The 14,679-nt window shown below is 41.1% G+C and overlaps 1 long non-coding RNA gene across 1 annotated transcript; it reads left to right on the top strand.

The window, feature by feature from the left end:
* The first annotated feature begins 11 nt into the window (after positions 1-11).
* Positions 12-2,153, top strand: LOC134502205 (uncharacterized). The gene is made up of 2 exons (XR_010068426.1): positions 12-1,330; positions 1,659-2,153. It is a non-coding gene; the product is annotated as an uncharacterized LOC134502205 (long non-coding RNA).
* Positions 2,154-14,679: the final 12,526 nt, after the last annotated feature.

Here is a 14,679-nt window from a genome sequence, read left to right as displayed (position 1 = left end):
TTCAGTTGTATGGATGCAGCCACCATCTTGACTTTTTTACGCCCTCTGAAGATGCTCCTGTCTTGAGAATTCTGCTTTCTTTCAGCTAGCATATTCTTCTTGTGGTTGTTTTGTTTTAAGGACTTGGGGCAAGTGGAAAAAAAAAAGGAAGTAACAGAAAACTGTTATTACAGCCTTTCTGAATCACGGCAAGCAAGCAAAACTGAAGTGAAGCACTGTTAAACACGATAAAATGCCAGTACTCTTGATTTGCTAATGAATGGTGCATGTGTTGCAGGTACAAGCAACTGATTGGAGGACAGTCCTGGAAAAGTGTATTTTTGAAACACAGCCGAGCTGCTGCCTTACAGAGGCTATTGACCCAGGCTTGTAAATCATACTTGTACGGTTATTTCTTTCCCTGATTAGATTTTAAAAAGTCACCAATGCAAATATATCAACAAGGAGGTTTCCTACTGTGCTGATTTCTTTTCCATAGTAAATGAAATGTCTTTAGAAAAATGAGAATTGTATTTTCCCATGTAAACTTCTGAAATGCCAGAGATGAGGTAAATTCCCTTAAAAGGACATCTTCACTAAAACATTTATTTTCCCCCTAAAGGGTTGCCTTACCACAGTGATCCTATTATGCCCTATGCCTTTTTCTTTCTATTGCAGATAGAACATTTGAAGAAGAAAAAAAAAACCATTGCAGGTCTATGAATAATTGCAGGTTTGAACAGCATTCTCCTGAGCAAAAGGATTAAGCCCAGCTAGATGGCACTACCAAACCAGCTTTGACAGATTTTGCAAGGCTAAGTATGGCTAGACCTGGCTAATCTTTGGATGGAAAGGAGAAAGTTTAAGGGGACTGGCTAGACGTGGGAACTGAACAAGGCAAGGGAAGCAAGCAGGGCTGGATCGGCTCCTGAAATTCATTCCAATCCTTTTACCAGCAGAGGCCACAGAAGGTCTGTATTTTCTTCTGTGTAATTCAGTAACATGCTGTGTCCGTCTTTCTGCTGTACCCTTGTGTTGAGTCTGTAACCCTACGTGTGACCAGGAGGGAGAAGGGAGAGCAATTAATAGCATTCCAAGCTGCTGCCCAACTGCCACTGCCATCAGGATGGATACGTTGGGGAATTGTTTTCTGGATTTTTTTTCTCTGCAAACTGCCTATGTCTCTGATCCAGCCTATTTTTGAACTTGGTCTTTGTTTTTCCAGCTTCTCTCCCCACACTGCCTTTGGTTCTCTTCTGGTTTGGTTTTGGAGAGTTATCCTGTGGATGTCCAGCTGTCTGTATGTCTATCCATCTTGAGCCTCTGCCCATCATTTCTGTTCCATATTCTGGTGGGTCGGAAAGAAAGAAAGAATAAAACCATCCTGGAAAAAGTCAGTGGCAAACCACTCCCAGATTGTTGCCAAAGAAAGTTACCCATGAAGTCCCCAGGAGTCAAGAGAGACTTTATTTGTAATATGTGAGCTAAAGTTGACAATTGGCTAATGGATTTATTCATAGCAACCATCACATTTAATCATTAGCTTCTGTGCTGAGATCAACTAATTGATGAGCAACCCAAGAGACATACTGTAGTTGTTGCTTATTTATACAGTAGCAGTATTCCTATACCTCCCATATGGCACATTAGTGAAACAGCCACCTCTGTGTCCCATATAGATCAAATGAGGCAGCCGGGCCCTGGAGAAGAAAGGAAGTGCTATGCTGCTTAGACCACACAATGTGGAAATGCAGAGTTTTGGAAGAAACATCATTAAAAAAATAAACTCATAATTCAAGTGGGTTAAGGCCAGTGATGGACATCATTACTACTGAGACTCTGCTTACCTGTGATTCTAACATATTACACATCCCATATAACAAATACAGGGGCAATGGATGTTCTTAGGAGACATACTAACTTTCTGCAATATGGTGCGTCTGTGTCTGTGTGTGTCTGCGTTTGTGTGGAATCATAGTTGGCAGATAATGTTTTGCAAGCGTCTGTAACTTATTAAAAATTAAATTTTCTGCCCAGGTTACAAAGAGTACAGTGGAACATACTGCAATGCTGCATGCACAGAGAGCGTTTCTGTTTTGATTTCATATGAAACTAATTGAAAACACTTTATCAGCATTCATCAGCAATAAAATGGCAATGTTCTTTGTATCCTACAGTCAAGCACATGATGATATATGTTCCCAGCAGCTAATAGAAAATCATCTGGAAAAATAGTTCTTGAATGTGTTAAGACCGTTTCTTTCTTTGAGTTTCTAACTAACCATAAGGGAAAGAAGCGTAGGAATCACAAAGTAACCTCAAGTTGTCCTAGATTCCAGAATAACTTTTGTGGAGGGAAAAACTCTTAATGTAACAGCTTTGTAAAATATTGGAATAACCCTCTTTGCTGTGGATCCTGAGGAAGTAAACGGGGTCCTCTGTGCTGTTAGGTCTGCCACCTGTACCTGATCCCTGCTTTACCTGGTTGGCGAAAGTAGCCAGGGAGGTGAGAAGAGCTGGATGCAGGCAGTTGTAAAAGCATCCTTAAGTGAAGGGTTGGTGCCTCCCACCTTGAAATAGGTGATGGTGTGTCCCAGCCTCAAGAAATTATCACTCAAACCAGACAAGTTAAGCAACTATTGATTAGCCTCCAATGTGTCTTCCTAAGGAAGGTGGTTCAGCTACAGTTAAAAAGAATGAAATGGATTATCTGGACTGTTTTCAGTGAGGACTCAGGATAGTCCTGAGCTGGCCTGTAATTTGGTATAGCTGGTGGTTAAATAACAGGTGGAAGCTGTGGCCAAGAGGATCTTTGCACAATTAGAATTTGTATGCCAATGTGAGTGTTTCTTGGGTCAGGAAGTTTTATGCCATTGTGATTCACACATGGATTATTGCAATGAATTCTTCCGGGGCTGTCTTTGAAGTCGACACAGAAACTTCAGGTGGCTCACCGTGCAGTGACCTAGGTAAGTATGTATGCACTGAGATTCATCCATGTAACACCACCACTATGGAACTATATTGGCTACCAGTCAGTTCCCAAGTGCACTGGATGGTGCTGGCTGTTCCCTTTAAAGCCCTACATGGTTCAAGGCCTGGATACCTCCATGACCACCTTCTCCAAAGGTGGGCTTACTGAAGGTTCCACTATTGAGGGAATGCCATCTTCGGGGATCCCAGACTCAAGCTCCTTGGTGATGGCCCCCCTTATTTAGAATACCTTGCCCTCAGATATTCAAGCCACTACTTTATTACTACCTTTTCAGAGAGCCATAACAATGTGACTCTTCAGAAAGGTATTTGGCTATAAGTAAGATCATGGTGGACATCAGACTGAACGTTTAAAAACAAAAATAAATACAGTGATGATAATTAAATTAATACTATAAGCTCAGAATCTCTGGAAGTGGAGTGACAAATTAATAGTTGTAGTAATTTGAAAAGTTTAAACTTCATAATATTCAACAGAGCAGTCCCTGAGCAATTGGATATGCAAGGAGCCCACTCTACCAGAATGTATTGGGATGGGCAGATATTAAGAATAAGGGGCCTTGCAGATACTCAGGTCCTGAGCTATAAAGGATTTAATGGCAACGACCAGAATTGTGAATTGCTCCCAGAAGCTAACTGGCAATCAGCGCAGCTTCTAAAGCAGTGGGGTTATATGAGCCAATTGAGATGTGCTTGTAAGTACTTGAGTCATTGGATTCTGGTCCAGTGATAGCTTCTGAATGCTTTTTAAGGGCAACTCCTTGTACAGTGCATTGCAACTGTCCAAATGAGAGATGATTAAGGCATTAATGACTGAGGAGAGTTTCCTCTTCCAGGAAGAGTCATATCTAGTGCACAAGATGGAGCTGTGCAAAGGCCCTCCGTTGCCACTGCCACCCGTCCATCAAGCAGGAGCTGTGAGCACCCCAAGTTATAAGCCACTTCCATATCCGGGTACATGACCCTATCTAGAATTAAAGATAGTATTTCTCTGGAATCAGATGGCTTCTAAACCCAAAGCTACCCTGTCCTTCTGGGATTGCTCCTAAGCTTGTTCCTTCCCATCCAGGCCCTAGTGGCCTCTAGACACCAGAACAGCACCTTAATGACATTACCTGTTCAGCCCATTGTCAGTGAGTGGCCTCACTCAGCAGCTTCATGTAGATGTTAAATAGAAGTGGATAGAGTGTTGAGCCCTATGTCTCTCCACCACTGAGGAGCCCAGGATTTGATCTCTCCCCTATAAATGGCACCAAGTGGAACTACCCCTTTAGGAAGGAGAACTCCTGCAAAACAGTGACACCCCACCCCCACTCCCAACCTAAGAAATGGTCCAAAAGGATGCCATGATTGATGGTACTGAAGGTCACTGAGAGATCGAGCAACACCATGAAGGTCACATTCACCTTATATTGAGCTTGGCAGAGATCACTCACAGTCAGTGTTGTTTTGATACCTTACCCAGGCCTGAAACTGAACTGAAGTGGGTCCAGATAGTCCAGATATAAGGGAAGGTTGGAGACTGATCCATAACCACCCAGAATTTCTGGACTGAATGATGGCTTCTTGAGCAAGGGGAATACTACAGCTTCTATCAAGGCAGGCAGTATCATCCCTTCTCTCAAAATTTGTCTTTCCCTCCACCTGATCCAGCTCTTAGTTCCATCCCTGGAGGCTTCCATCAACCAAGAAGGGCAGGGATCGAGACCAAAGGTGTTATGCTCTTATAACTGGCAATGGTTGGCAGAGGTTCACTTAGACTGAGGGATACATTTAATAGGACACCAGTGACGTTCAAGGAAAACCTTCTTAAGTATCTTAAGAGCAAGCTGCCTGAATTCTGGATGATACGGTCTGACAACTCTGGAGACACCAGGCTGGGGAAGTCTTTTAAAATCTTAAAGTCATTTCAAATAGTTTTACAAATCAGCAGAGCCATAGTAAACTGTTCCCCTGTGTCTGCCATTGTTTATACTGCCACCTTACAATTGCTGATCAATAGGCCTCGCTAAGGTCCTTAACTTTAAAATGATCAAAATTGTTTTAGTCTTGAATGTCATTGTAAAGAAAGTTCAACTCCTTTAAACCCAGTAAGGCCTTCCGATTTGCCTCCTCCTTCCCCAGCACATGGACATCCCACATTTTGTAAGTGTTCTCTTTCCTTGTGAAAGCTTCCTTAATATGCCAGATTTTTCTTCCTACCCATAAAGATCCAAGAATATTTTAGAAGACTGTTGGCAGACAAATGATTCCACCAAAAGGAATTTATATTTTGATAAACTGGCATGTAGAAGACCTGCATTACAGACAGCCTCATGTACTAACAAGTCCCAGTGGTGACATTAGGAAGATTATGGCAATGCTTTAAGAATGATTCAGTGTGAATCATTGCTTAGTACTTAACATATGGGGCAATTGCAAAAAAAAAAGCACAAGATTCAAGCTGAAGAGCTTTTCAGTGGCATTAATTGTTGCTAAAGATAACAGAAATTGGCTGACCTTTAGGCAAACTAGTGACCTATCATGATAAATTCTTCTTCAGCTGCCTCTTGTTTTTAGAACTAGGACTTTCTACAAATCATGTCAAGAAGATTCTACTGACTCAAAGTGTATTCTGGAACATCTGTGAAAATTGCCAAACCAAAGTTGACAGTTTAATGACACGATGATGATGAGAGAGAATGAGCATGTTGGGTTGATTAGTTTATATGAGATTAATTTCCAGGCAAAATGTATTCTGACTTGATGGTCCTCTTCTAACTTGCTTTACTTGGTTCTTTTGCAAAGAAGTATGTTACTAAGAGTGTAATGCACACTGAGCACCATCTAATCCTTTATGTGGTATAAGAAACAGAAGTCCCAGTTATTCAGTAAAGCAGAATTCAATAGTGTGTCAAGTTGTGTATTAAAATAATAATACTTTACTTCCTACAAACAATGAAATTGAAGTTCACTTTGATGAGGTTCAATAGCAGCAAAATTCATTAAAATGCTCATTGGTTGCTAAGTTACTTTTTACAAATGGGAAAAAAGGGATCACGATACCTTCCCTGCAGTTATGGCTGTATATTCAGAAATACATTTGAATACGTAACATGATTGCCTTAGAAGTGGCAAAGAGGTACAAACGTCTCTTGTGACCCTGCTATCTGCAGCAGACTGGGATCCCTTCCAGCAACTGTTATCCCTGTAGAAAAAAGAGAATGTGGCCTTACACGTATGGCTAACTTAGCAGAGTTCAACTATAGTGCAACTGGAAGTCTTAAAGTGGGCTATGTAAGTCTGTATGCCATGCAGGAGAGCTGCCAGGCTATCTGCACTAGAATTCTTTTAATTTTCTCATGCATTCTTTTTTTTAGGACAAAACTGTGTGTTGTTGAGTTTTTTTGAAAAATAAAAGGCTGGGGGGATAGAAGTATATTTTCCTGCTTGCTCTCTTTCATTTTTAAAAAAATATTTTTTAAGTTTTACAAAGAACATAAAAACTAACACAAACTAATAGAGAGTAAAAAGAAGAAAGAAAGAAAGAAAGAAAGAAAGAGAAAGAAAGAAAGAAAGAAAGAAAGAAAGAAAGAAAGAAAGAAAGAAAGAAGCTTCCGATTTCCTTTGCAGCAAATATAAGTACAGTTAGAAAATTACTCTCTTACTCTATGATTACAAAATAACCCTCACTTTTTTTCTAGTATCCAATGTTTTTCTAATCATCAAAACCACAAGTCATAAGTGCATTTTTTCCGTTTTATGAAAAAAGTCTATAAGGGGTTTCCACTCAGCCATAAATGTAGGTATTGTCTTTTCTCTGATCAAAGAAGTCAATTGAGCCATCTCCGCAAGTTCCATCATCTTCCCCAACCATTCCTCCTCTGTGGGTAGTGTCTGTCCTAACAACCAGGAAACACACTGAGACAAGGAACTGGTCTCTAATATTTATTGCTAGTACTTAACAGGAATCCTAACAAACTGAAGAAGCATGGGAGAACCCAGACATATAACCCCCAAGGGTTAAGGCGGTCCTGATCTGTGTCTCTTTGAATGGCTGAACAATTCATCAGTGCTACGCATGCGCTTGACAGTCTGGATGGGAGCCCCCTGCTCGCCATCCTTACTCATGACAGTGTCGAACCTTTCCATTTTCGAGCATTGCTTGCTCCCTTTCAGTAAAGAGAAGCCACTTCTTTAATACTATCAAGGTTGTATTTGAAAATCTTTACATTCCTCCCCCAGGGGGAGAATTATACCTTTATTTATTTAGTGGATTTATATGGCTGCCCATCTCACATACACTTCCTGACACTGTTCACATAACATGATTAACTAGTTAAGAGAGGTCATGAGGTATTCATTCATCCATTCATTTAATTTTTATCCCACCTTTATTATTTTTATAAATAACTCAAGGCAGGGAACATACCTAGTACTCCTTCCTCCTCCTCTTTTCCCCACAACTGCCCTGTGAGGTGAGTTGGGCTGAGAGAGAGTGACTGGCCCAAGGTCACCCAGCCGGCTTTCATGCCTAAGGCAGGACTAGAACTCAGAGACTCCTGGTTGCTAGCTCAGCACCTTAACCACTAGACCAAATGTAACTATTCTAATCTAATCAACTAACCTTAGACACTATCTTAGAGGAGACTAGCAGCAATGGATCTATCTGGGGCAAAATGTAATCCCTTGGGTCACTTTGGTTGTTTGAAAAGGAATGAAGTGGTGGCCAGGAGGAACTCTCTCTCTTCCCATTTCTGAGACAGAGATGATGTTCTAGAGCAGCCTTTCTCAACCTTCTGACCCTGGAGGAACCCTTGAAGTGTTTTTCAGGCCTCAGGGAACCCCTGCACATTCAGGCTCAAATATAGGCCAGAAATTACAAAACTCTTATATTCGTTTCATGTGTAGGCCTCTATATAGGCAGTAACAGTGTTCTTAAACTTAAAGAATGAAACTTACGTCTTTCATGTGAAGTTGCCTGAATTTGAAATAATGTTTTAAGGAAATCGTGATCTCCCAGTGACCTCTTGTGGAACCCTGGGGTGTCACTGAACCCTGGTTGAGAAACCCTGTTCTAGAGTGGCCCTGTGAAAATGTGGTTGGTCAAGGCATTCTAGTTCTCTCTTCTTTATAACTTCCCAAAACCAAATGGAGAAGGTGAAAAAAAGGGCAGAAGGATTGGGGGTGGGTAAGTCCCCTTCCAGCTCTGTCTATAATGGTTCTGACTGAGATGGTACCATCACACATTTTAGAGTGTGCAGGACTTAGAGAATGGCTGGTCCCTGATTGATTGGATTTTTGGTGATTCGGCACATTGAGGTAAGTCAGTTAATTGGAGGGATCATGTAAACTTTCTTGCCCTATGTCATAAAATACTTTTATAAAATACTTTTATAAAGCTATAAACTACATTATGAGTTCATAAGAGTCCCCCTTTTTGGGGGGAGATGGGCAGTGATAGAAATGTGAATAATAAATAAATAAGATCAATGGGCAACCAGATGCTATATAACAATCAGCAAATTCAGGTAATTAATCTATGCTCTTTGTGAAACAATTCCTCTCTAATGACTAAAAAGTCATGCAAAATGCCACCAAAGAAAATAAAACTGAAAGCAAAAAGCAGTATGTTCTACATATATCATGTATGTGAATATGAACATTATTTAGGAAAATACATAATGAGTAGAAATGACTGAATATGATTTTTCTCCCTCTCCCTCTTCCTTTTGTCACAAGGCCAAATTATTCCCCCCTCCCCACCAATATTAGGAGTTATTTAAGGTAAGGCACATTGTGCTGTATATAAAAAATGAAAAAACTGGAGAAATGTTCATATTTTGATTAATTGCTCCAGATGAGCTAGTGGAATTTTGGAAATTAGTACCCAATGGCCAAGCAAGGAAAATGTTGAGGTCAGAGTTAAAACCTCTGCTCAGCTGGAGCGTAACATATGATGATTTTTCCAGCATGGATGTGGCAGAAGTGAGAACGTCGAATTCCAGATTGAACTCTAATAGTCGCCTTATCAAATCTGTCTGGTTTCCTTTTTAGCCATTTTCACATCGGAAGCTTGTGAAGACATGAAAGTATAATTCATCACAGCCAGACATGAATGGTTTAAAGGTCAGATCCTGTGGGTATTTTCAAGTGTTAAGCCAGTTTTTGGGAAAAGGCACAATCAGACTGCTAAGGTTCACCAAAGAAAACATGGAGAAATGTAATTCCTCCCTCATTTAAAAAAAATCAAATTGCCTAAAATGCAATCAAAATATTGTTCTAACATTCTGAGAATATAATGTTCCATATTATAAAATGCATGTTTAATTAATCTCCTGTTCCACTACTGCAAGGAAATCCATTTCTTTCCTTTTAAAGTTTTATTAATTGCCTTTTGAAAATGTAACTCTATTTAAATTAAGCCATTTGCAGTTCGAGAAAAATCTTATATTTATCTTTGCGCTGAAGTTAGCTGTTGCTTGTAGTAATTGGAAAATACCACAAAACCCACTAAGGATTATTGTGAGATTACTACCGTGTTTTGTTTTTCCTTTTCCCTAATCTTTCAATTTGGGATGCCTTGGGAACGTTGCTATCTTAACCCTTGTGTCTGTCAGGAGCAAATCAGGACTGAAATACATCAGTGAACTCTGCTGTTGACAAAACAAGACTTGTTATAATTTTCTCTTTCTGTGATTATCAGGAACAAGGTCTTCCTTCCTGTCTTCTTTCTGGCTTTTGCAGAAGACAGGCAAGCAAAGACTCTGCTAATGAGCTGGCACTGTTGAAGTTGTTTTCCTAACTTTTGTTACTGCATCTTTTCTATCTATCCTGCTGCATTCTGTGTTTGTGAGAGCTTGTTTATTTGTAACTCTTTCCTGCTCCTGTGAGATGTGTGAACTATATATGGCCTGGGAAATCTGTGGCACTGTTGGTATTTTTAAACTGCCTTGGCCTCCGGTTTGAACACTGGCATGACACAGATAAGCAACATTTGCAGTTTCTCATGGGAACCCTGGGATACCCTCATGGTTACTTGTTTGTTGTTGTTTATTCATTTAGTCGCTTCCAACTCTTCGTGACTTCATGGACCAGCCCACGCCAGAGCTTCCTGTCGGTCGTCAACACCCCCAGCTCCCCCAGGGACAAGTCCGTCACCTCTAGAATGTCATCCATCCACCTTGCCCTTGGTCGGCCCCTCTTCCTTTTGCCTTCCACTCTCCCTAGCATCAGCATCTTCTCCAGGGTGTCCTGTCTTCTCATTATGTGGCCAAAGTATTTCAGTTTGGCCTTTAATATCATTCCCTCAAGTGAGCAGTCTGGCTTTATTTCCTGGAGGATGGACTGGTTTGATCTTCTTGCAGTCCAAGGCACTCTCAGAATTTTCCTCCAACACCACAGTTCGAAAGCATCGATCTTCCTTCTCTCAGCCTTCCTTATGGTCCAGCTCTCGCAGCCATATGTTACTACGGGGAACACCATTGCTTTAACTATGCAGACCTTTGTTGTCAGTGTGATGTCTCTGCTCTTAACTATTTTATCGAGATTTGTCATTACTCTTCTCCCAAGGATTAAGCGTCTTCTGATTTCCTGACTGCAGTCAGCATCTGCAGTAATCTTTGCACCTAGAAATACAAAGTCTTTCACTGCTTCTACATTTTCTCCCTCTATTTGCCAGTTATCAATCAAGCTGGTTGCCATAATCTTGGTTTTTTTGAGGTTTAGCTGCAAGCCAGCTTTTGCACTTTCTTCTTTCACCTTCATCATAAGGCTCCTCAGTTCCTCTTCGCTTTCAGCCATCAAAGTGGTATCATCTGCATATCTGAGATTGTTAATGTTTCTTCCAGAGATTTTAACTCCAGCCTTGGATTCCTCAAGCCCAGCATGTCGCATGATGTGTTCTGCATACAAGTTGAATAGGTAGGGTGAGAGTATACAGCCCTGCTGTACTCCTTTCCCAATCTTAAACCAGTCCGTTGTTCCGTGGTCTGTTCTTACTGTCGCTACCTGGTCGTTATACAGATTCTTCAGGAGGCATACAAGATGACTTGGTATCCCCATACCACTAAGAACTTGCCACAATTTTTTATGGTCCACACAGTCAAAGGCTTTAGAATAGTCAATAAAACAGAAATAGATGTTTTTCTGAAACTCCCTGGCTTTTTCCATTATCCAGCGGATATTGGCAATTTGGTCTCTAGTTCCTCTGCCTTTTCTAAACCCAGCTTGTACATCTGGCAATTCTCGCTCCATGAACTGCTGAAGTCTACCTTGCAGGATCTTGAGCATTACCTTACTGGCATGTGAAATGAGTGCCACTGTTCGATAGTTTGAACATTCTTTAGTGTTTCCCTTTTTTGGTATGGGGATATAAGTTGATTTTTTCCAATCTGATGGCCATTCTTGTGTTTTCCAAATTTGCTGGCATATAGCATGCATTACCTTGACAGCATCATCTTGCAAGATTTTGAACAGTTCAGCTGGGATGACTGTCGACTCCTGCTGCCTTGTTATTAGCAATGCTTCTTAAAGCCCACTCAACCTCACTCTTCAGGATGTCTGGCTCTAGCTCACTGACCACACCATCAAAGCTATCCCCGATATTGTTATCCTTCCTATACAGGTCTTCTGTATATTCTTGCCACCTTTTCTTGATCTCTTCTTCTTCTGTTAGGTCCTTGCCATCTTTGTTTTTGATCATACCCATTTTTGCCTGGAATTTACCTCCAATGTTTCTAATTTTCTGGAAGAGGTCTCTTGTCCTTCCTATTCTATTGTCTTCTTCCACTTCCGCGCATTGCTTGTTTAAAAATAATTCCTTATCTCTTCTGGCTAACCTCTGGAATTTTGCATTTAATTGGGCATATCTCCCCCTATCACTGTTGCCTTTTGCTTTCCTTCTTTCTTGGGCTACTTCTAGTGTCTCAGCAGACAGCCATTTTGCCTTCTTGGTTTTCTCTTTCTTTGGGATGTATTTTGTTGCCGCCTCCTGAACAATGCTGCCAACTTCTGTCCAGAGTTCTTCCGGGACCCTATCTACTAAGTCCAGTCCCTTAAATCTATTCTTCACCTCCACTGCATATTCCTTAGGAATATTAGTGAGCTCATATCTAGCTGATCTGTGGGTCTTCCCTAATCTCTTTAGTCTGATCCTAAATTGTGCAAGAAGAAGTTCGTGATTGGAACTACAGTCAGCTCCAGGTCTTGTTTTTACTGACTGTACAGATGTCTGCCACCTTTGGCTGCAAAGGATGTAGTCAGTCTGATTTCGGTGTTGTCCATCTGGTGAAGTCCATGTATAAAGCTGTCTCTTAGGTTTTTGGAAGAGAGTGTTTGTTATGCACATTGAGTTGTCTTGGCAAAATTCTATCAGCCTATGTCCTGCTTCATTTTGTTCTCCCAGGCCATACTTACCTGTAATTCCAGGTGTCATTTGACTGCCCACCTTAGCATTCCAGTCTCCTGTGATGAAAATAACATCTCTTTTAGGCGTGTCGTCCAGTAGGTGCTGCAGATCCTCATACAACTGCTCTACTTCAGCTTCTTCAGCATTTGTGGTTGGGGCGTATATTTGGATCACTGTGATGTTAGATGGCTTGCCCTGAATTCGAATTGAGATCATTCTGTCGTTTTTTGGATTGTATCCAAGCACTGCTTTTGCCACTTGACTATTAATTATGAAGGCTACTCCATTTCTTCTGTGGTCGTCTTGTCCACAGTAGTAGATCTGGTGGTCATTTGATGTGAAGTGGCCCATTCCAGTCCATTTCAGTTCACTGACGCCCAAAATGTCGATCTTTAATCTTGACATCTCACCAATAACCATATCCAATTTGCCCTGGCTCATAGATCTTACATTCCAGGTTCCAATGATGTGTTGATCCTTAGAACATCGGATTCGCCGTTCACCACCAGCACCGTCGGCTGCTAGCCGTCCTTTCGGCTTTGAGCTAGCTGCATCATCACGTCTGGGGCTAGTTGAACTCATCCTCTGTTCCTCCCCAGTAGCATTTTGACCATCTTCCGACCTGGGGGTCTCATCTTCCGATGGTATACCAACATATCTCTGGTTGTACTGATCCATTTAGTTTTCACAGCAAGAATACTGGGGTGGGTTGCCATTACCTTCCCCAGGGATCGCATTTAGTCTGACCTCTCTGTCATGACCTTCCCGTCTTGGGTGGCCCTTCACGGTTTAGCTCATGGCATCATTGAGGTGCTCAAGCTCCAGCACCACAACAAGGTAACGATCCTTTGCTGAAGGGTTACTTGTACCTTTGTTGTAATTTTGGAGTTACTTCCCCTCAATAATGCAAACCACTCACAAAACATCTTGTGGGATTACCCTCCCCACCCCTTGCTCAAGCTCTACACACATACAGCTAACTTTGTATTTTAAGAGGGTAGATTTAAAGACAGTGCTGTCACTCCAGCTTGAGTCATGGGCCTGTCATGACTCAAGGAGTTGCGTGTTTTGGTCTTCAGATGGCTTCCTGGTTTTCTACAATTCCATTACAGTTGTTTGCAATTCCATTGGAATGATCTAGCTGATCAGATTTATAATTGTTTGCTTTAAACAGGAGGATACAATATCATTTTGAAACAGATGCACACTTTGGGGTGATCCTTACCCTCTTTTGTAATAAATTAGGATTGTTGTTTCCCATATTTTTATAGGAACATTTATAATAATTGGAGATTTTAATTACTGTTGTTCAGTCTTATTCTATTCATCAACCCCAAAGGCTTCCTATAGTGGAGAAATGATAAAGAAACAAAATTAAGAACATAATAATGATAAAACAGCAGAAAAGCTAACTAAAGTAGTGAACTCAGAGCACAGAAAATTTATTAAAACTGCATTTAAAAAAAAACAAGGGCAACCTAAAATTCAATGCTGAAAAGATAACAAAATCAGCACCTCCCTTAATAGTTGAATCTCAATACTTTCTCAAGGCTGAGAATTGAATATGACCATTTAGGTCCTCAGGTCCAACCTCTGCTCTGCATAAGGAATCTAGATTAAAGTATCCATGAAAGATGCCTGTCCAGCTTCTGTTGAACACATCCAGCACAGGAGCCCACAACAAGTCTCCATAATTGATTCACTAGGAATCTGCCTTTCTGTATATTGAATCTATTAATTCTTGTCTTGCACTCAAGAACAATAAAGAACAGGTCTTAACTTTCTGTGTAAAGTGCAAACCTATGCACAGTTATTTGGAAGTCAGTCTCACAGTATCTAGTGGCACTTAATCCCTATGCTTAGGATTGATGCTAGGTCATGCTTTGTTAATGCTAGCATGTGAGATATGTCTTTCAGTACAGTCTTAAACCCTACTGAAAGTCACATGAAGGTCATTGGGATGGAAGAGAAGCATTGCCCCATCCACAACAAGGAGCACAACATAACCTGCCTGTCATGTTCACCGTTTCAATGTGCTTGGTACATCGTAATGTTTCGCATGTCATTTCCCTGATACGTGTTTGATCTCAGGAGAAAGGAGGATTCCTCGTCAGGGAGTTGTTATCTGTTGGATGCTGGGTTGGAATGTGTTTGGGTTATCTCATGTGTTCAAGGTTGCTTTCCCAGGATGTGTGGAAAATGGTTACCAGCACCTGGGAGGGGGGTGGTTGCTATGGCTGGTAGGGGGGAGGGATTATGTTTGGAGCCGAGGGTTTTTAGTTTGTATTTGGCGCGCTTTTAGTCATTCTCAGCTTTCT

The sequence above is a fragment of the Candoia aspera genome, chromosome 1 (genome assembly GCF_035149785.1).
Source record: "Candoia aspera isolate rCanAsp1 chromosome 1, rCanAsp1.hap2, whole genome shotgun sequence".
NCBI classification, from domain to species: domain Eukaryota; kingdom Metazoa; phylum Chordata; class Lepidosauria; order Squamata; family Boidae; genus Candoia; species Candoia aspera.
Note: the sequence above shows the minus strand (reverse complement) of the source record. Positions and strands in the feature narration are given on the sequence as shown.